At 40.5% G+C, this 21,155-nt stretch overlaps 1 pseudogene; it reads right to left on the reverse strand.

Annotated features, from left to right (window-relative positions):
- Positions 1 to 21,155, reverse strand: part of LOC117094451 — a 43,864-nt pseudogene extending 22,709 nt beyond the window's left edge.

The raw sequence follows: 21,155 nt of genomic DNA on the forward strand, positions 1-21,155 counted from the left end.
AGGCAGGAGAATGGCATGAACCTGAGAGGTGGAGCTTGCAGTGAGCCGAGATTGTGTCACTGTACTCCAGCCTGGGCAACAGAGAGAGACTACATCTAAAAAAAAAAAAAAGTAGAAGAACAGAGAAAATGGTCTCTGAGAAGCACTTTAGGGCACGAGTCAAACTGGGAGAGGAAAGGTAGGACTGTGTATAAAAGTTAAGTTGGAAGGACACTTACTGTGATGGGGAGGCAGCCCGGGCTCAGAGGCCCTGGGCTGAGAGGCCCCGGGCAAATGCAAAACCATCTCAAGGCTGCGAGTAGCAAGAGACTGGAATCCAGGTACCAAGAGGAAGTCAAGGGCCGGAGCTCTGGCCTGGGTAAGGACTGTCTGTGCAAATACCCTGGGCCGGGGAGGAAAATCTAAGGGTCTGATGAGTGTCTTCTCATTGGCTACGTGGTGAATGCCATGTTGTTTGGTATCAAAACAACTTTCAACAACATTAACAGAATGTTTAAAGAAAATATGCATTTATAACACCATCTACCTAATGTAACGGCAGAATGAAATATTCGAGAACGGCCATTTTGAGGACTGACATTCACACATATAGGCATCAAACTCCTATTCTGATTCAGAAAATAATTATTATCTTAAAACATCTTGCTTTCCACATCGAGTTGCATGGAGAAAGATGTGAAATAAAAGTCAAGTCAAATAATGCAAAATAAAAGCCACAATTACACTTGGATAAGTGAAAAAAAAGAAAGAAAGAAAAGTAACTCTTAATTTCACCCCTGAGAAATAACATTTTCTGTTTATACATTTATTTACACTTGTATTACTTAATATCATACTGTACATATAACTTATTTTGTGTACACACACACGCACACACACACCACTTTATATAATTGGATCATCTTTTTATGTCATTACATGTTATTCTCCTGCCACACCAATAATAATGCTTATTTAGTAATATATTGTATGGGTGTGCTATTTCTCAAGGTTCTCCATAAGCAGGTATGCATTTCAGAGTTTAGCAGCTGGGTCTTCAGTCAATTATCAAGAACTGAGAAGTTCATTCTCAAGGCTAAATAATAAATGTATTAACATTTATTTAACCAGTAACCTGTTATCTGATATGAAGGTAGTCTAATTGTTTGATATTATTTAAAATGTTGTAGTAGATACCTTTGTGGTCAAATTTATTTCTTTCCATATCTCAGAACATTTTTAAAAATTAAATTCCTGGAAGTATAAAAGTTAGGCCAAAAGTTACACGCATTAAGAATGTATTGAAAATGTGCCCTACCGAGAGAGTGAGCCAATTTATATTCCTGCCAACAGCATGGGAGAGAGCCTGTTTTTCTGCACCCTCACCAGTATTGGCTATGGTCATTTAAAAATTATTGCCATTTTAAAAAGTGAAAAATGCTATCTTATTTTTAATCATGGCCTTTTGATTACTCATTAGATTAATCTTATGTTTTTGTCTATTTATATATTTTTCCTTATGAATTACCTATTCATAATGTCCTATGCTTATTTTTCCTGGCAAAGATGTTAAACATTTATTGATTGATTGATATTTGTTGATTTATAAGATTTATCGATTTCTAAAAAGTATAATATACTCTATATATTAAGTATATTACCCCGGGTCTTAGATGTTGTGAATATTTTTCCTAGCTTGTCATTTACTTTCTGATTCTGCTTAGGGTGAGTTGGGTTTGGTTTGCTTTGTTTTGAAGCCCAGAATCTTTCTTTTTTTTTTTTTTTTTTTTTTTTTTTGAGATGGAGTCTCACCCTGTCTCCCAGGCTAGAGTGCAATGGCACAATCCTAGCTCACTGCAACCTCCCCCTCCCAGGTTCAGGTGATTCTCCTGCCTCAGCTTCTCGTGTAGCTGGGATTACAGGCCCACACCACCATGCCTGGCTAATTTTTTGTATCGTTAGTAGAGACAGGGTTTCACTATGTTGGCCAGGCTGGTCTTGAACTCCTTCCCTCGTGATCTGCCTGCCTGGGATTACAGGCGTGAGCCACCGTACCTGGCCCAGCTTTCAATTTTTTAAATATAATCAAGTCTATCCATTTTTGTTTCCCTTCTAGCCTTCTCCTTTTGCTGTTATACTTTAAAAAGCCATCTCTACTACAAAATTATTTAAATATTGGCCTATGTATTTTTCTAAAATTATTTAGGTTCTCAATGCAGTTGAACTTCATTTGGGCATAGAATATAAAGAAAAGATCAAATGTTTATTCCCAAATATCTGGCCAAATGTCACAACACTCTCTATTAAATCAAGTTCCCTTGTTTGAAAGCTACTCTTTGCATGCAATGATAATACCTAACCCTTATTGAATGATACCTGTGTCCCAGGAACCATGTGAGGTGCCTTTCCTGCATTAGTCCCCTTCATCCCCACCCCATGAGTTTCTGATATTATCTTCATTTTACTGAGGAGGAGATGGGCACAGAAGGATTCAGTGACTTACGCAAGATCACACAGGAAGTAGAAAGCCAGGAATCAAACCCAATCAGGCTATCTTCAGAACCTAAACTCTTCCAATACTATACTATACTGCCTTCATAATTTTTGATATATTCTTCAGCTTATTCTGGACTTTATACTCTGTTTATTTATTTTTTCTTTAATTATAGCATCATTACCTTTACAACTGTATAATCTATTTTACTATCTGGTTGGGTGAGTCCCCTACAACTCAGAGCCTATGCCTTGGGTTCCTTAGCTTGCTCTGCACACCCAGGATATCATCACCAGAAGCAGGCTGGCCACAGCTCTGGATGCTAGAACTGTAAGTCCCTTCTCTGGGATTACTTTAGACACTTGAAGTTGGAAATATTAGGGTATTCTGTTATCACTTCCATTTACTTCCCAGAAGAGCTATGAAATTCAGATTGTCGATGCTGGCTCCATCAAGTCCTTGCTCTGATCTAGTCATTTTTGTGGTCATTTGGAAGTAAAGGCATTGGCTCAGAACAGGCTTCAATTGGAACCCCATTATAATTTTTAAAGTCTAAATATATATTTCAATGCTGCCTCTTTTAAGGGCAGTCCCTTTCAACTTCACCTCCACTAACTCCTCTCTCTGTTCATCCTGGCTATAGCCAATACTCCTTTCCTCTCCCACTTGCTCCCATTGACCTTCCAGAATCATATTCCACCCTATGTCATGAAGGGGAGCAGGGCACAATTACAGCTCCCAGGCACAATGAGTACTTTGAATTAAAGGCCCTTAGAGATTATCAGATACTAGAAGAGACTTTTGCCATATCACATAAAGGCTGGACAGACCCACCAAGGAGAACAATTTTTTTTTTCTCCTTCTCCTCCTGTCTCTTAATTCTCTACCTCCTCTAATCCACAAGATTAAGTTCTTTTATCTGCCTATACTCTGGATGTACCAGAGAAGAAAACAATGACTTCTGGTCCCTTCTCTGAGTTTTCATTAACTGAAACCATATCACAGGAAGGAAGACTAAATCTGTCAACAAACCTGGACAGACTTTTGTCACGAACCATTGTCCACTCTGCAGGCCAAACAGACTTTGCCTGAAGCCATTGTGTGTTCATCAAGCCCATTGAATTCTTCTAAAAATCATTTACTATCCCCCTAAAAATCAGCCATACTTCCCCATCTCCCTTTCTCCAAAGAAACAGGGTATATGAGCCTATGTACCTCCATGGAATATGGGGCAATCGCCCTGTGACTCTCCCTGCATGCATGGTGGTCACAAATTTTAAAGCTCTTTCTGTTATTAATCTGCCTTATTTAGAGTTAATTTTTCAGGGATACCTCTGAGGGTGAAGGAGACGTTGTCTTGGCCCCAAATATCGAGACTTTGACTCACCCATTCCCCATCAGGTCCCTGACCACTCACCTACAGAGCTGTCGTACAGTCTCTGCTAACTTCTGGAAGCCCAAAAGAAAAGAGCAAATTCCAATAAAGAGCAAATGAAGTTCTGACCAAGCCCAGCAATGGGTCACGTGCTCTTTAGAACATCCTCCCATGTTTCCAGAACAGGATGTGATTCATTCCCAAAGCGGCGTCCTCCCAGTCACACACACCAATAAAGAAGAGCTTGGGCCAGAAACAACAAAATCACAAACAACTGCACAAAGGGTATATTTTCCCATGGAGTGTGTCCTATGATATTATGGAGCAATGTAGCCTTCTATTTCTGTACTGCTTAAGCCTACAGTAAAATTAGCTTCTATCTCTTGAATTCATAGCAGGTTGCAATGCTGTGGGTTCTTGGACTGGGCTGAGCAGTGATGGAGATGCTGGTCTGAGATTTAAAATATTTGACAACAGGTTTAGTCACCCCACAGGTTGATAATTAAGAAGAAAATTGCCAGAAGACACAATTGTCAGAATTTAGGGGAAGACTTCCCTGGGACTGTCAATTCTTCCAAAAACAAACCAACCAACAGACACCTCCATAGCATTTATCACAGTGCCTGGAACACAATAGGCTGTCATTAAATGTTCCTTTAATATGAAGACAGAATAAGTTTTGTAAATGCAAAGGAAATCATGTAGGTTGTCTAAAGTTAATGGTTAAAGACCTAACATTTCAAGCCTAATACTTTTTGGAAAGAAATTCAAATTAAAATTTCTTTAAAAAATGTTAATGAACCTCACTTGAAATCTTAGGGGCTTTCCTTGGCTTTGTGCTACATTTTAGGGAAGAAATTAGATAAAGAAAAAACCTGGCAGTTTATGAAAATTTTCATTTATATAATTACTTTTCAAAAACCATGTCATATCTCGCAAGACCTTCAAGGCTCTGTGCCTGGGTGCAAGTCTGTTTCTTCATACTTGATTTGAAATTATTTTAGATAATACAGGTTGATTGAATGAGGCTCTTTCCCCTGAACCCCACTTTCCCTTGGCATTCCTCTATCATGAAAACATGTGCACACACAGACACAGACACCTAAAATACCAAGGGCATTTTCATCAAAATATTTGATTGGATTCAACTGGATCTCCTTTGTTTTACAACTCAGTTTGAGAGTCTAGATACAGACAAGTTCAAATCCAGTCTCGTTTTTATTTTTACCCTATTACATTATTTATTAGATAATAGATTGCTGTCCCTATTGTAATCTTGAGTGAAAATTGGTATCCCTGACAGAGTAAATAAATAAAGGGAAAACCAAAACATTTTTAAGTGAAGCACTACATTTTTCACTGAATGTATAGCTATATTTTGCAGGTTTCCTTTTTTATTTTTATAAATCGATGATCCCCCAGGGAAGCATCTGCATAGTCAGCGTCCCATATAGACAGCGTCTCACATGATTTAACCTCTTACTTCAGGTGACTTGTTGGCAAGTGGTCCTCCAAAAAGAGACTTGTTCTATTTCAACTTATTCTGATTGTAAGAGCCTTGATGTAATGCCTCAAACTTGTTTTTTTCAGTAAAGAGTGTGGATTTTAAGCACTGTTTAATATCAATAGAGTCAGGAACTGGACTTATTTTCTCTTTTTTTTAAACTCTGTGAAATTGTACAGGTTTTGGTGATTTCTGGTTTTTCACAGGTATTTTTTTTTTTAATGTCTACTAAAAAAGCAATTATTAAAAGCCTTGACCCTGAGTCTATCTCACATGCTCAATTTAAATTTACTTCTATGAAGTGGCCTTCTTTTAAGACAGTTAGGAAGCTATTCAGTAACTCTTTGAATTTAACCCCTAAAATATTCATAGCTGGGTTCTTACAATGAAGTTTCTTTGTCAGAATCCACTACCTTTAGAATATTTGTTAGGATTTCAATATTTTCAAATTTAGAGGCATAAAATCTCAAAACAATGTTGGCAATATGTTCCAATATGAACAATATGTGGCTCTGGGTGCAGTGGCTCACGCCTGCAATCGCAGCACTTTGGGAGCCCAGGGTGAGTGGATTACTTGAGCCCAGGAGTTCGAGACCAGCCCAGGCAAAAGGGCAAAACCTGGTCTCTATAAAAATAAAAATAAAAATAAAAATAAAAATAATAATACAAAATTAGCTGGGCATGGTGGTATGTGTCTATAGTCCAAGCTACTCAGGAAGCTGAGATGGGAGGATCGCTTGAGTCAGGGAGGTGGAGACTACAATGAACCAAGATTGTACCACTGCACTCCAGCCCGACAGCCTGAGTGACAGAGCCAGACCTTGTCTCAAAAAAAAAAAAAAAAGGAAAGAAAGAAAAGTTATAATACCTTACTCAGTAGCATATTCTGAATACATTTCTTAACTGAAACATACATCATCTTCATTGACCCCACTTCATAACACAAGTGCTATCATTCTGGTCTAGTCAGAAGAAGTGATGCTAAGACACCCCTGCCTGTTTGCAGGACTTCTTATGTGCTGGGCAGTTCTAGAAGCATTCATGTGAGGCTGTACCTAGAAGAGTTGAAGATGATTTGTGGAGTGGTTTTCTCAATGGCTGCTGATTCCTAGAATTGCTTAAAGAATAAAAGCATAAGGCTATGTTACTAGGCTCTATTTATTAATGAGCTTTTGGCTTTGATTTTGGTTTGATTGATTAAGCTCATTGCCATCCATAATCCCCAAAATTAGTTGTAGAAAGAGTACAAAAGAAGACCCTGTTGAGGAGTACCAAGATGACACTCAGTAAAGTACACATATTTGTGAAAATATTGCTTCTAATATTCATATAATCCAATTTTCTTGATATTTAGAAAGAAATACATTCCTTATCTTCCTCCTGCCACAGAAGAAAAAAAGGTTTACTTATTGCTTTCAAATGTCTACCAAGATCATTACATTTTTTTCTTTCATTTACACATGTAGCAGACAAGAGGTAAGGGAAAGGGAGTCTTTATATCCCAGAAATGTTTTATCTGACCCAGTAAAACAATTTTGTTTTGATTTTTCTTTCAAAGCCAATATATATTTATTATGGGTTTTGTATTTTTGTTATTTTCCAGATGTTATTTGTCTTTGATTTTCTGTCACCATTTACTGGCCAGAAGAGGGCTCAAAAGTGTTGGAAATTCAACAGACAACTCCTGTTGTTTTCCTTCCCTTGAACTGATTTGTATATATTAACAATTTTTTTTTTTTGTAAATTGCTTCCTGGGATCTTGGGTGTCACTTTTAGCTGTCATTTTTTTCCCCTTTTCATACACTTCACAGGATAGCAGTATTTACTTTTATGCAGCTCAGATTTCATGGTTCAGCAACATTTTTTCTAATGACAAATCTCCTGTCTTTTATGCAGTGAGTCAGTGACACATTTGGAGTAATCTGATTAATACATTACTTTTTAAGTAGTCAACAAAATCCCATATTTCATAGCTTCACTTCAACAGGAAAAAGTTTACATGCTTCAACTATTATGACAACCTTAAGTCATATTTGAAGTATTTTAGAACATTTATCTCCATAGTCAATGCCTACTTTATTACTTCCCTTATTTTGTTTTTCTTGTCAATCTTTTTTCCCCTTCTATTACTTTTGGATCATTTATAAGAGCAGTTTCTACGTCAAATTTAGTACACTGAAGTTCGAGGTTACATTATTCAAGATGACTCATATGAGGAAAAGTAGATCCAGACATAAGCAACCCTGTTGCCCTGGGCAAGTCATTTAATCTTTGCGAAACCCAGAAAAACAGTTTGAAGATCTCTAAGGCTGGTTCGAAAGCTTGCTACATCACCGTAGCCCTAACCAGAATCCATTTGTCAGCCTGCATGCAGGCTGTCACCATTGCATTAGAAGAAATTTTTATTTTTCCTTTCTCTATTAGCCAAACATTATGTACTATATTCTACAATAGGCTAGTTACTGTTATCTAAAGCCCTGTAATTTCCAATAATCTTTCCTGTAGTAATTCAGAGTCTTTAACTGGGCAATATTTTGTACAAGAGTTTTCTCTGAGCTATCCCCACACAGCAACCTTGCTCACTCTGCAGTCACCAGGGGCTGGGCATATTTTCCTGTGCTCTCTGAATGACTTGGCCAGGCTGGTATGGCAGCCTGCTTTTGGTCCCTAGTCGTTGAGCTTCCCCTGGAAGTTAGCAGGGAGCCTTCTCCTAGAAGTTAACAGAAGTTCTTTCCAATCTGGCCAATGATTACAGTTTGGAGTAAAAAGTATATGTTTTGAATAATGAGACACCTCTTTGCCTCTAGAGGTTGGTTTTTCTTCAAAAGAGGTTCTGCACATAAAACCTCATTCATCTCACCTTACAAATCAGAGCCCCATTTCCCTTGTACAATAGAGAAGCCAACATATAATATAATAAATACTGCTTCTAATTCTATTGTCTTTTTCACATCATTGCTTTCCTACTTTGATGTGCACACGAATTATCTGGAGATCTTGTTAAAATGCAGGTTATTTAGCCTGGGATAGGGTCCAGATTCTGTATTTGTAACAAGGTTCTAGGAGCTGCTTGCTGTTGGTGGTCTGTGACCACTCTCAGAATAGCAAACTAACCAATAGCATGCATTGGGTATTCCTCACCTGTTCAGGGATGGAAAAGGTACTCAGTTGTTCCAGTAAGGCATGAAGTACATACAGTCAAATCATTTAAGAGTATTCATAAAAATCTCGCTCTTGTTTTATCCCCCATTCCAAGTGAAATTGCTTACTTAGCAGTTCCAATACATGGCCCAAGGGCTGATCTCAATTCCCTTAAACCACTCCTGGAGTAGATGAAATCTCATGACCCCTGATGAGTTAACACTAAACTTATTTACTACTTAAAAAAAAAAAATCGCCGGGCGCGGTGGCTCAAGCCTGTAATCCCAGCACTTTGGGAGGCTAAGACGGGCGGATCACGAGGTCAGGAGATCGAGACCATCCTGGCTAACACGGTGAAACCCCGTCTCTACTAAAAAATACAAAAAAATTAGCCGGGCGAGGTGGCGGGCGCCTGTAGTCCCAGCTACTCGGGAGGCTGAGGCAGGAGAATGGCGTGAACCCGGGAGGCGGAGCTTGCAGTGAGCTGAGATCTGGCCACAGCACTCCAGCCTGGGCGGCAGAGCGAGACTCCGTCTCAAAAAAAAAAAAAAAAAAAAAAATCATTATCTGAAAGATCACACCCTAAACGAGCCTGGACAAAGGCAACATGATTATTTTGCGTGTCTCTTATAACGTTCTTATGGATATCCTAAAGTTTCTTCACTGCTAATTGCATAATCTCCTTAATTTATTCAGAAGAACTCCAGTGCCCTCCTATCAATCCACCTGTGTTTTGAGTGCCCATTATACTGAAGTCACTGGGAGAGGTCAATGATGCAACAAAAAGCAGAAAATACTGTTCTTTTCCTTCAACACAGGTTCACGCTGAATGCTTACAATGTACCAAATATTTTTCTTGACTCTTTTTGTAATTTGACTCTTTGAATTTTTACAAACCCTCTGAAGTAGCTATTACTATTATTTTAATGTTATAGGAACTGGGGACAAGTTGCTTGCTGAAGCTCACACAACTAGCAAATGGTGGATCAGAACTTCAACTCAGAAAGTCAAGCTTAGAGCAGGGCACAGTGGCTCACGCCTATAATCCCAACACTTTGGGAGGCCAAGGCGGGTGGATCACTTGAGGTCAGGAGTTCAAGACCAGACTGGCCAATATGGTGAAACCCCATCTTTACAAAAAAATGTCAAAAAAAAAAAAAATTAGCCAGGTGTTGTGGCACATGCCTGTAGTCCCAGCTACTCAGGAGTCTGAGGCACGAGAATTGCTTGAACCTGGGAGGTGGAGGTTGTAGTGAGTCAATATCATGCCACTGCATTCCAGCCTGGGTGACAGGGTGAGACTCTGTCTCCAAAAAAAAAAAAAAAAAAAAAAAAGACAAGCTTGGGTGCATGGATTTTCAAACAGTATATTCTACTGTGTGTATATCTCATGAGCACAAATCTAAATCTACCTAAAGCTTGCTAAGAATTTTGACAAGTGGAGCTGAGGTTAGAGAACTGCTTGCCCTGTAAGCAAAGATACTGCTCTTTCCCCTCTCGGGCAGGAAGGAGGGTGTGGGACTTACTGGGCAACCAGGTCTGGTCCAATCCCAGGTGTCTGTGCTTCCAGGTTGTGTGACCTTGGGCTGGCTCTTTCATCTCTTTAAGACTTAGTTTCTGCTATGGATGGAATGTTTGTGTTCCCAAAATGTGTGAGTTGAAACCCTAATTCCAATGTGATGGAATTTGGAGGTAGAGCCTTTGAGAGGTAACTAGGTTGTGAGGGTGAACCAAATACCTCGTGTTCTCACTTATAAGTGGGAGCTAAACTAGGGCCAACTTGAGGCTGGAGGGTGGGAGGAGGGAGAGGAGCAGAAAAAGTAACTGTAGGGTACTGGGCTTTGTGCCTGGGTAATGAAATGATCTATGCAACAAACCCCTGTGACATGCGTTTACCTCTATAACAAACCTTCACATGTACCCTTGAACCTAAAATAAAAGTTAAAACAGACAAACAAAAACAGCCAGGCACAGTGGCTCATGCCTGTAATACCAGCACTTTGGGAGACTGAGGCAGGTGGACACTTGAGGTCAGGAATTAGAGACCAACTTGACCAATATGATGAAACCTCCGTCTCTACTAAAAATACAAAAATTATCCTGGCATGGTGGTGCATGCCTGTAATCCCAACTACTCAGGAGGCTGAGGCAGAAGAATCACTTGAACCTGAGAGGCGGAGGCTGCCTTGAGCTGAGATCACGCCACTGTACTCCAACCTGGGTGAGAGCAAGACTGCATCTCAAAAAAACAAAACAAAATAAAACAAAACAAAACAACATACACACAGCACGCACACACACACACACAAACAAGCAACCAATAACCAAAAAGAATGGTGCTAATGTCTTTATTTATTTATTGGTTTTTTTTTTTTTTTTTTTTTGAGATAGAGTTTCGCTCTTGTTGCCCAGGCTGGAGTGCAGTGGCTCGATCTTGGCTCATTGCAACCTCCGCCTTCCTGGTTCAAGCTATTCTCCTTCCTCAGCCTCCCGAGTAACTGGGACTACAGGTGTGGCCACCACTCCTGGCTAATTTTTTGTATTTTTAGTAGAGATGGGGTTTCACCATGTTGGTCAGGCTGGTCTTGAACTCCTGACCTCAGATGATCCACCTGCCTCAGCCTCCCAAAGTGCTGGGATTACAGGTGTGAGCCACTGCAACTGGCCTAGGGCTAATGCCTTTAGAAGAGGCCAGGCAGCTAGCTCCTGTCTCTGCTCTTTGCCATGGAGGATTCTAGAAGTCTGCAGTAGGCATCCTGAAAGAGGGCCCTCAGCAGAATCTGCCTATGCTGTTAGGCTGATCTGATCTGGAACTTCAGCCTCCAGAGCTGTGAGAAATAAATTTCTGTTGTTTGTAAACTACCAAATCCATGGTACTTTGTTATAGCAGCGCAAACAAAGTAAGATAGTTTCCCTTCTGCAAAAGGACATGAAAACAATAGTACCACTCACATATAGGTGTTATTATAGGCAAATAAAAGAATGCAGCTACAGGACAAACCCTCTAAAGCATTAACTGACAAAGAATAAAACAGTGGTTAGCAAGAACAGGAGGGGGGAGAAGGAAGTGGGGAAATGTTGGTGAAAAAAGGATACAAAGTAGCAGACATGTAGGATGAAACAATATGGGGCTCTAATGTACAACCTAAGGACTAGAGTTAATCACATTTTATTGTATTAAGGATTTTTTGTTAAATAAGTAGGTTTTGGTTGCTCTCGTCACCCCAAAAAAGTAACTATGCGAGGAGATAGGTGATATGATTTGGATTGTGCCCCCACCCAGATCTCATGTTTAATTGTAATTCCCAATGTGAAGTGGGGCCTGGTGGGAAGTGATTGGATCATGGGGATGGTTTCTCATGAATGGTTCAATGTCATCCCCTTGGTTCTGTTCTTGTGATATAGATCTGGTTGTTTAAAAGTGTGTGGTGCCTCCCTCCTCACTCTTGTTCCTGCTTCTGCCATGCAAGACTTGCCTGCTCCCGCTTCTGCCATGATTGTAAGTTTCCTGAGGCCTCCTCAGAAGCTTAGCAGATGCCAGCATTAGGCTTCCTGTACAGCCTGCAGAACTATGAGCCAATTAAACCTCTTTTCATTATAAATTACCCAGTCTCAGGTATTTCTTTATAGCAATATGAGAACTGACTAGTACAATAGATTAACTTGCTTCGCCACAGTAACTATTTGACTGCCTATATGTATCCCATTGCATTGTGTTGTAAACCTCAAATATACACAGTAAAATTTATTTATATAACAAACAAAAACCAAAATGGTGATTGCTTGTTAACAGTAAAGAGGGCTACAATGCAGATGTCAGTGTGGACATGAACAGGAGGAGGCAAAGACCTTGTGCAGTGACAATCCACACACAGCTTGGTGGTTGGAGGTAGAGGGCAAAGAGAAGGAAGGGGGGAAACTCCTGGGGTGAAAGCCTCATGACTAGGGAGAAGGGGGCCATTGATTCAGGCACGGATGTCAGAAAGAAGGATAAGTTATGATAGAAGACACAATTCATTCCACTTAGTATTTACTATGTGCTATTTACTATTCACTCTCTGCTAGATGCTTTATAGCCACTGCCTTACTCAGTCCTCAACACTAGAAGTGAGCACTATTTATTATTATTATGACTCCCCCCCATTTTACATATGGGAAAAGTAAAACTTAAAGAGGGTAAATATTCTGCCCAAGGTGACCCAGCCATTGGGTCTGAACCCACTAATCTGAATCAAAGTCATGTTCTTTTATTTTTTGTATAAATTTAAAGGGTACAAGTGCAGTTCGGTTCCATGGGCACCTTGTGTAGTAGTCAAAGTCATGTTCTTAAGCACTATGCTGAGCACAGGTGGGTGATAAAGCAGAAACAAATATGGAGCCGAAGCTGGTTTCTCTCTCCTCTACATCACAACCATTTCCTCCCTGTATGTTTGGATTCCACCTTGCATTAGGGTGATGTGTTATTTCCTCTTCTAGATTTTAAAGTCTCTAAAGGCAGACTTTGAAACCCTTGAGTTCTCAGTGCCCTAGACTCAGGAGGCAATCTCCTATCTAGGGAAGTTAGGGAAGGAAGGAAGGAAGGAAGGAAGGAAGGAAGGAAGGAGGGAGGGAGGGAAGGAAAGAGGGAGGGAAGGAGGGAGGGAGGGAAGGAAGGAAGAAAGGCAGGCAGGCATAAATAACTGGGAAGAGTCATCAGGACTAGACAGAAAGATTTTGATGACATTTGTACAGAGAAAATATTTCACCGATTCATAAAAAGAAAACTAACAATAAGGTGCAAATAGTATTAAAATCGTGTAAGGAAAAAAGCCATTCAAACCGGGAGGCTTTCTGTGGACTATGAGCCATCTCTTATTATTTTCCCAGGTTCTTTAACTTTTCACCATTATATGAAATCTCTCTGCGCTTGTCATTGAATCCTTTGAAGATCAAGTATATGGAAAACACCCACCATTTGTCAAGGTACCTCTTATTGCAACCATTCTTTTTCTTTCCCTTTTTGTCTTTTACATCTGCTTTGCCCTCCCATCCAGGAAAGTTAAATCAATTTTTCTTCTGTGCTATTTGAACCTGTAGATGGATATTGGCAGCATCCCCCTTCATTCATTTACATCAGCCCTCTTCCAAATCAGATTTATAGTTGATGAAAAATTTGAATCCGTTTTTAGTTCAGTCATGATAACTTGGCAACAAAAGAGAGATCATGGCACAGAATGGGAAATTAGGCTTCTTGTTCACACAGTTCTTCAGAGATTTCCTTAGATTCTTTAGAGACATCTCTGTTTAAACATCCTCTTGTGTTTAACACCAGGGGATGGGAAGTAAACCAAGAGAGAAGGTTGTATTCCAGGAGCATTCCTTGATGGAATGTGACTTGCAGCCTGGCTTGCCTGCTTGCCTGGGGTTGGCCAATCATCTTGGCTAGATCTAGATCAAGCTTCCACCTTGAGTCATAGCAGAGGGGCCTTGTCATCTAGAGAAAAGACCCTGATCCAGAGAATACAAAATAAATATGATCTTTCATAGCACCCAGGCCATTTACTGGAAACTGTCCTTACCTGCAAGAGAGCAGAGGGCCCCAGAAGAACCTGCCTTTCCAAGACACCTCCTCAGAAGCCTGATACAGGGCCATTATCCGCTGACAGGGGACTACCGATAAATCCTACACTGACCACTCTTTTGGACCAGAGGATGAGTACTGTGCCTTTAAAAGTTTACAATACTAACTTATATAAGCCCCCGGAGGGGATGAAGATTCTCCTTTCATTCTTCATTCCACATTCAATACACGAATATTCTCTATCACTGGAGCAGAGGCCGATGAGAATCAGGACCTTGTCTGTACTGTTCATCTGCAGTTCCCAGCACTTACCACAGGACTGTCAGCTGCAGGTCCTCAAGGAATACTGTGAAATCAGTGAATGTGAAACAAACAAAGGAATGAGAATGCACTGAGCATCTAGTGTATGCCATCTAGTACCCACCTCTTGTGACTGATGTGAATGACACTGCAAACCTATTTTTACTCCCTGTGAATGCCAGAATCTGACTCTAATAGAGTAAGTTCGGTCCATGCACATCAGATACCCACTTGTGAGCACACCCAAGGGGTTAAGTTGGGATTGATAACCAAAATGGAAAACCATGATGAAGATTGAGAATTACTGAGCCCATGCCCCTAATGTGAATAAAGTTCAGTACTTTAAACATAGTCATATCTGAGAAACTACGAAGGGTAGACAATGGATCTTGTACTGGTTTTCAGTTCTCCCACTTTTTTTAACCTAAAAAGCTGGTATTCGATTCAACCAGTTTTTTGTGGTGAAGGCCTCTGTATGGCTTCCATCTGTAGTCTTTCTTGAGTTCCACATTGCTTTTGTCTTTCGAGTCCTTCTTCTTGGTCTAGAGTCCTTAGTACATTCACAGAAAATCAGGGGGAGACCTTACTGGGGCGCTGGATGATGAGAAGGGTTTGTAAGCCCCTTTATAGAGAGGTAGAGGGGAATCACTGCCTGCTTAGAGTTCACCTGAGCATGCATTCGCCATTTGTTGATGCCATGACATTTCCTGGGCATCACCATTAAACATCTCTCAGATGAGAGCCCCTGACACATTGCTATTGAAGCCTTCTATGCCCAGTAGCCCCTGCCTCTGCTTTCACATACTTCATTTAATCCTGCAAACACCCTGAGACCAACGATCATTATCCCATTTTTTAGAATTTGCTAAAGGCAGACTTTCTCTAATACACCCCTTAAAACATTAGTCACCCAGATATTTCCTTTGAAAAAAATCTTCCACCATCTAACAAGTTTGAAAAAAAATGCACAAATCTCCATGTTGAATATTCCCAGCCCATATTAATACCATGGAAAAGAAACATCTAACTTTATTTTCCCATACTTTGATCTCTCTGTTTCTACATAACACCTTTGGAAATGCTGGTCTGGATCACAGAACAACCAAGAGAGAGGGGAGTAATGTGAACCCATGGCCTTTTTGACCTTTACAGTCTACTATAGTAGACTTTCTTCTATGAGACCATTTATATTCATAAGTGTATTATAATATACACAAGCTCATCACATTATACATAAGTTTGTCACGCAGTATACAACAGCTACCTTCTATTTTTTTTGCTAGTTCAATAATGTACATTAAGTTTACCTGATTATATAGATGGAATACTGAAGGGAGAAAATAGGACCCTAAGAAGAAATTATACAGGACGATTTTGGGAGAATAGAGGCAGACACACAACCTAGAGGGATTACATCCAAGCTAAGCACCTCAGTAGTGACTTAAAATAAATAGTGGCATGTTGAGGAAGCAGCCCACATTCCAGGATTTAGGTGTCACCGTTAATCATACCCATCACATTGACATGACACTCTATAGTTTGCAAAGCACCTGTCAATGTACCATAAAATGTGATTCTCATAGCCAGCATGGCTGGCAGGTTCATATGAATGAGCGAAAAGTCCAGGAAAGGACTTGCCCAATGCCCATATAGCTTGTATTATAATTGGGAGTTAAACCTTGGTCTGGTTATTTTAAATCCAGGATTTTTTCCGGGGCAAGGTTGTTATGATGATGAAGGATGAAGCTAAAAATGGGCAAAGAAGAACATTTGGGGACAAATTAAGATGTGAGAAAAAGCTAAAGCTCATTTATTTCACAATTTCACCTTAAACTGGAAATACATTGCAAGCCCGTTGAGGGAGTCCCAGGCAAAGAGCTAGCATTCTGTTCAGACACCCAAAGCACTTGAGCTTTTCTCCTGAGAGGGGTGGAGGCGAGGCTGGTGAGGCATTTGGGAATGTTAAGAATTAAATGAGTTTGGGCCGAGTGTGGTGGCTCACGCCTGTAATCCCAGCACTTTGGGAGGCCGAGGCAGGTGGATCACTTGTGGTCAGGAGTTTGAGACCAACCTGGTCAACATGGGGAAACCCCATCTCTGCTAAAATACAAAAATTAGCCAGGCATGGTGGCATGTGTCTGTAATCCCAGCTAGTCGGAAGGCTGAGGGAGAATTGTTTGAACCTGGGAGGCGGAGGTTGCAGTGAGCAGAGATTGTGCCACTGCATTCCAGCCTGGGTGACAGAGTGACATTTCTTCTCCAGTAATAATAGTAATAATAATAATTAAATAAAAAGAATTAAATGAGTTTGAAGCAAGAATTTTCAAGGGTTGGGATCTCTTCCCACGGACCTGGCACTGGAGCTGAGGAGAAACCAGAGAGGTTGGTGAGTCCAGACAGGGTCAGGCTTACCTGGCAGCAGTTGCTGCTTGGAAGAGGAATTTGAGCTAATCCTGAGCTGAGAGGAAGAAGGTAGCTTGGCAAGCGGTAACATTAAAAACTGGTAAGTAGAAGGAGCAGAACTGCTTCAAAAGCATGAGAAGCCAGCGCTCAGCATCCCAGAAAAGGAAACTTCATGGAGGTCCTAATTAAATCATGATGATTGAGTCATAACTTCATTCCATGGTAAAATACAATGCATTTCCTTTCTCTCATACATTATTGTCTTAGAATTTCTTTTGTGTGCCATTTCCTAAAACACTAAGCCTTGTGGCAAAGATGAAAGAGTGTCTGGTCCCGTTGACAGTTTCGTGAAATGCAGCACAATCACTGACTTCACTCTGAAGAGAAAAGTAGTGATGGCTACCTTTCTAGGCTCCTGTCTCCTACATGCCATCCAAACACCAGAATACATTTTTTTCCCTAGAAAATGAGGATTGAGTTTCTAAAATCCTGGCTTTTGAAGTAGAGAGAAATTTTGCCTTTATCTGTTGTATCCAGGTTTCTGCCTTCAGCTCTGCAGAGCATGGAGGCAACTGCTCCCTGGTCTCTTCTGGGATTTCCACATCTCCTGGCATCTTGCTTCCAACACCAGCAAATACAGAGAATTTTCTGACCTTCCTCTACTGGCCTGTGATGCAAGTTACGATCTCACCCACCTGAGCATGGAGCACGTCTACTCACACCTCCACCTTACCTAAAATACTTTCAGTGTTTCCCTATCACCTAAAGGATAAGATCAGCATTTTTAGCACTACATCTAAGGCCTTCATGATGGACCCGCATGGCTAGTCTCAACTATCAAATCTCCACTCCCCAACTCACACCTTATACCTTGAACTCACTGAGCTCTTTGCCTTAACCAAACAAGTCAGCCTCATTCTGTCCCCCTTCCAAGATTTGCCCCAACCTGGAATGCTGTCACCACGTGCTCCCACCCCTGAGTTTGTTATTGGGCCACCTCCTCAGACTTTAAGATACAGCTGTGTCATTCATTTAAGTGTCATTTCAGAAGTTTTTCCTTTATCTTATGCATCCCACAACCCAGTTTGCATTAGATGAATGCCAGAGTTCATGCTGTCATCACATCAACTCTTGTAAGCATCTTCTGACCTGTGCCCCTACTCAACATATATACCCAGTCATTTACAGAGTGCCTGCTAGACATTGAATCTTCAAGGGTGAGCAAAATGAACATCCAGATTATAGTCTAATGGAGAAACTCAACAAATTATTACATGTAAGAAAAGCATTGGCTATGTTCATTACTGTTAGGGAAAACAAAAGGATTCCATGAGTGTATAAACGTGTAGGCTGCAGAAGGATTCTTTGAAGAGGTGGTAACTGGGCTGAAATGTAAAGTGTAAATAGAAGTAAAGTGAAGAGGGGAGTGGGAAATATCCCAAATAGAATGGGAAGTCCCGTCTTTATTTATCTCCAAGCCCTGACATGAAACATGCTGATTGGGACATTGAAGGCATGACTGAATGAGGGATTTAATAAATAAATGACACCAAGGTACTGGTTTTCTGAGAATTGCTTCATGCCTCCATGTGACTGGCCAAACAAACTCTGAAAGTCGTTGAATCTACCTGGTGATTCTGATGTTGCACCTTCTCTTCCCACTACTCTAGGAGAAGGAAAGCTGTATAGTCAATCCCGAATGACCACCTGCTACCCCAAAGGATGGCCAATAGGAAGCTGGTAAGAATACAGCCTCTTAGAAGTAGAGACCAAAAGTCTGAGGCCAAATTATCTGAAAAATAATGGCAAGGCCGGGAAGGAGGAGAGGAAGCGAAGATGAAAGAGGAGAGTAGGAATCATAAGAACGTAGTCCTGGCCATGGAAAAAGTAGCACTTGAATTCTTCTTGGTTGGAAGCCAGGCATAATTATCAAAGGCAAATCCTATTCTAGAAATAGTGGGAGGAAACCTGAACCCCTGGACTCTGCATAAGTAAAAGTTTGTTTGTTTTCTCAGCCCAAAGTGTGTTTGTTCTGAAGGCGATTTGTCGCTGTGAAATCCCTGGGGGCTGAGGAAGGAGTTTTCATGGAGAATGGGTCTTAGTCCCGGAGTCAAGCTGGGACCAGTTTTATAAGAAGAGCCTCCTCCAAGGAAACTTCAGAAATGTTTGCTTATTTTATTGATAATAAAAAATGGTATTATTGTTATCCTGATCTCATCAAGTCATTTCTCTTTCATTTTTCTTACTTACTGTGCAGGAAGCTTTGTAATTAGTTTTCTTTTTCTCTTAAACCTCTAAAGCAATGCCAGGAAGAGATACATAACCATTCCTCTTAGGAGAGAGGGTTGCCTTCCAATCTGGAAAAGTATGAAGGAGCTGGTTGCTATCGAGTTCTACTCAAAGCCAATGTCAGTGTAATTGTAGGCTGCTGCCCTGTATTATTGAAGGGAGCTGTTCACCCAAAAATCTTTCAAATTGCTCTTTCATGCTGTTCTGGACTTGGTGACAAAACTGAAACCTCCATATCTGAATTTCTAAAAGGATCCTCAATGCCTCCCTGAAACAGGAGTATGTACCCCTCATTGGCTTATGCTCTGTGACTAGAACTCAGCCACCCAAAACTTCAACTTTTTTGTGTGTGTATGATGGAGTCTTGCTCTGTTGCCCAGGTTGGAGTGCAATGGCACCATCTCAACTCACTGCAACCTTTGTCTCTCAGGTTCACCCTCTCCAGTAGCTGGGATTACAGGCATGCGCCACTACGCCTGGCTACTGTTTGTATTTTTACTAGAGACGGGGTTTTACCGTGTTGCCCAGGCTGGTCTTGAACTCCTGACCTCAAGTGATCCACCCCCCCCTTGGCATCCCAAAGGGCTGGGATTACAGGCGTGAGCCACCACACCTGGTCAAAACCACCAACTTTATAAGGAGGTTTAAAAAAAAGTGATCTCCTCTCTGAAAATGGTAGGAATAAACAAAACAAAATAAAACTGAGAACCAGAAAGTAAAAGTCTGATGAGCGGTTGGGAGCCATAGTATAAGTTTCATTAATGGAATTTTATACACGTAACTTGAAGGAACACATTTCCAGAATATGACAGAAGCTATTTGATTAAAAAAAAAAAAGAAGAAGTACAAATTTTAAAGCCAGGCAGACCTTGGTCAAGTCCCATCCCTTCCACAAATCAACTATGGGAACTTGAGCAAATTTTGGTAAGAGGCTGCTCCTTAGTCCTCATTTTATAGGAACCATAGCTTAAAAGACTGCCAAGATAATTAGAAATCAGAAAATAGGCTCTCAAAGTTAAGTCTGACTTATTATTATTGTTATTATTATTTATTACACTTTAAGTTCTAGGGTACATGTGCACAGCATGCAGGTTTGATACATAGGTATACATGTGCCATGTTGGTTTGCTGTATCCATCAACTCATCATTTACATTAGGTATTTCTCCTAATGCTATCCCTTCCCCAGCCTCCCACCCACCAACAGGCCCCGGTGTGTGATGTTCCCCACCCTGTGTCCAAATGATCTCATTGTTCAATTCCCACCTATGAGTGAGAACATGCAGTGTTTGGTTTTCTGTCCTTGTGATAGTTTGCTGAGAATGGTGGTTTCCAGCTTCATCCATGTCCCTGCAAAGGATACGAACTCATCCTTTTTTATGACTGCATAGCATTCCATGGTGTATATGTGCCATATTTTCTTAATCCAGTCTATCATTGATGGACATTTGGGTTGCTTCCAAGTCGTTGCCATTATGAATAGTGCCACAATAAACATACATGTGCATGTGTCTTTATAGCAGCATGATTTATAATCCTTTGGGTATATACCCAGTAATGGGATTGCTGGGTCAAATGGCATTTCTAGTTCTTATTTAGTCTTATTTCTAACACAAATCCTGCAGATTTCCTTCTCTGAATTTCCCAAGTAGAAGAAGAAAGAAGTTCTCCCAGGTGGTGGTGAGAAAGGACCTCTGATCAGCTGATGTTAAAGAAAAAGCTGACACTGACGCTGAAATAGTACATCTTTCTGGAGTCCATTAGCCGAAAAGAGGAGAAAAACAGTCCTACCTTCCTCATTAGGTCCTAAAGGGAATAGAAAAATTAGGCAAAATAAGAGTGGCTCAATATGACAACCCACCAAAAGAATGTTGTAGTTAAGAAGGCAGAAAGTTAGAAAACTTTTGGAAATATTTTCATCCATGATTTTAAAGGATTTATTGATTCAATATCCATGAAATCTTTACTTACCTGTCATATTCTAGACACTCTTCTAGGTAATCGAAATACATCAATAAACAGACAAGAGTCTCTGTCCTCGTGGAGCTGAAGCTTTTGTAGAGATAGGCACCCAGTGAATACAGCAAAGAAATAACGACGCTAGAAGGTGT

This window comes from Trachypithecus francoisi, unplaced genomic scaffold, assembly GCF_009764315.1.
Source record: "Trachypithecus francoisi isolate TF-2019V2 unplaced genomic scaffold, Tfra_2.0 Lachesis_group13, whole genome shotgun sequence".
NCBI lineage: Eukaryota > Metazoa > Chordata > Mammalia > Primates > Cercopithecidae > Trachypithecus > Trachypithecus francoisi.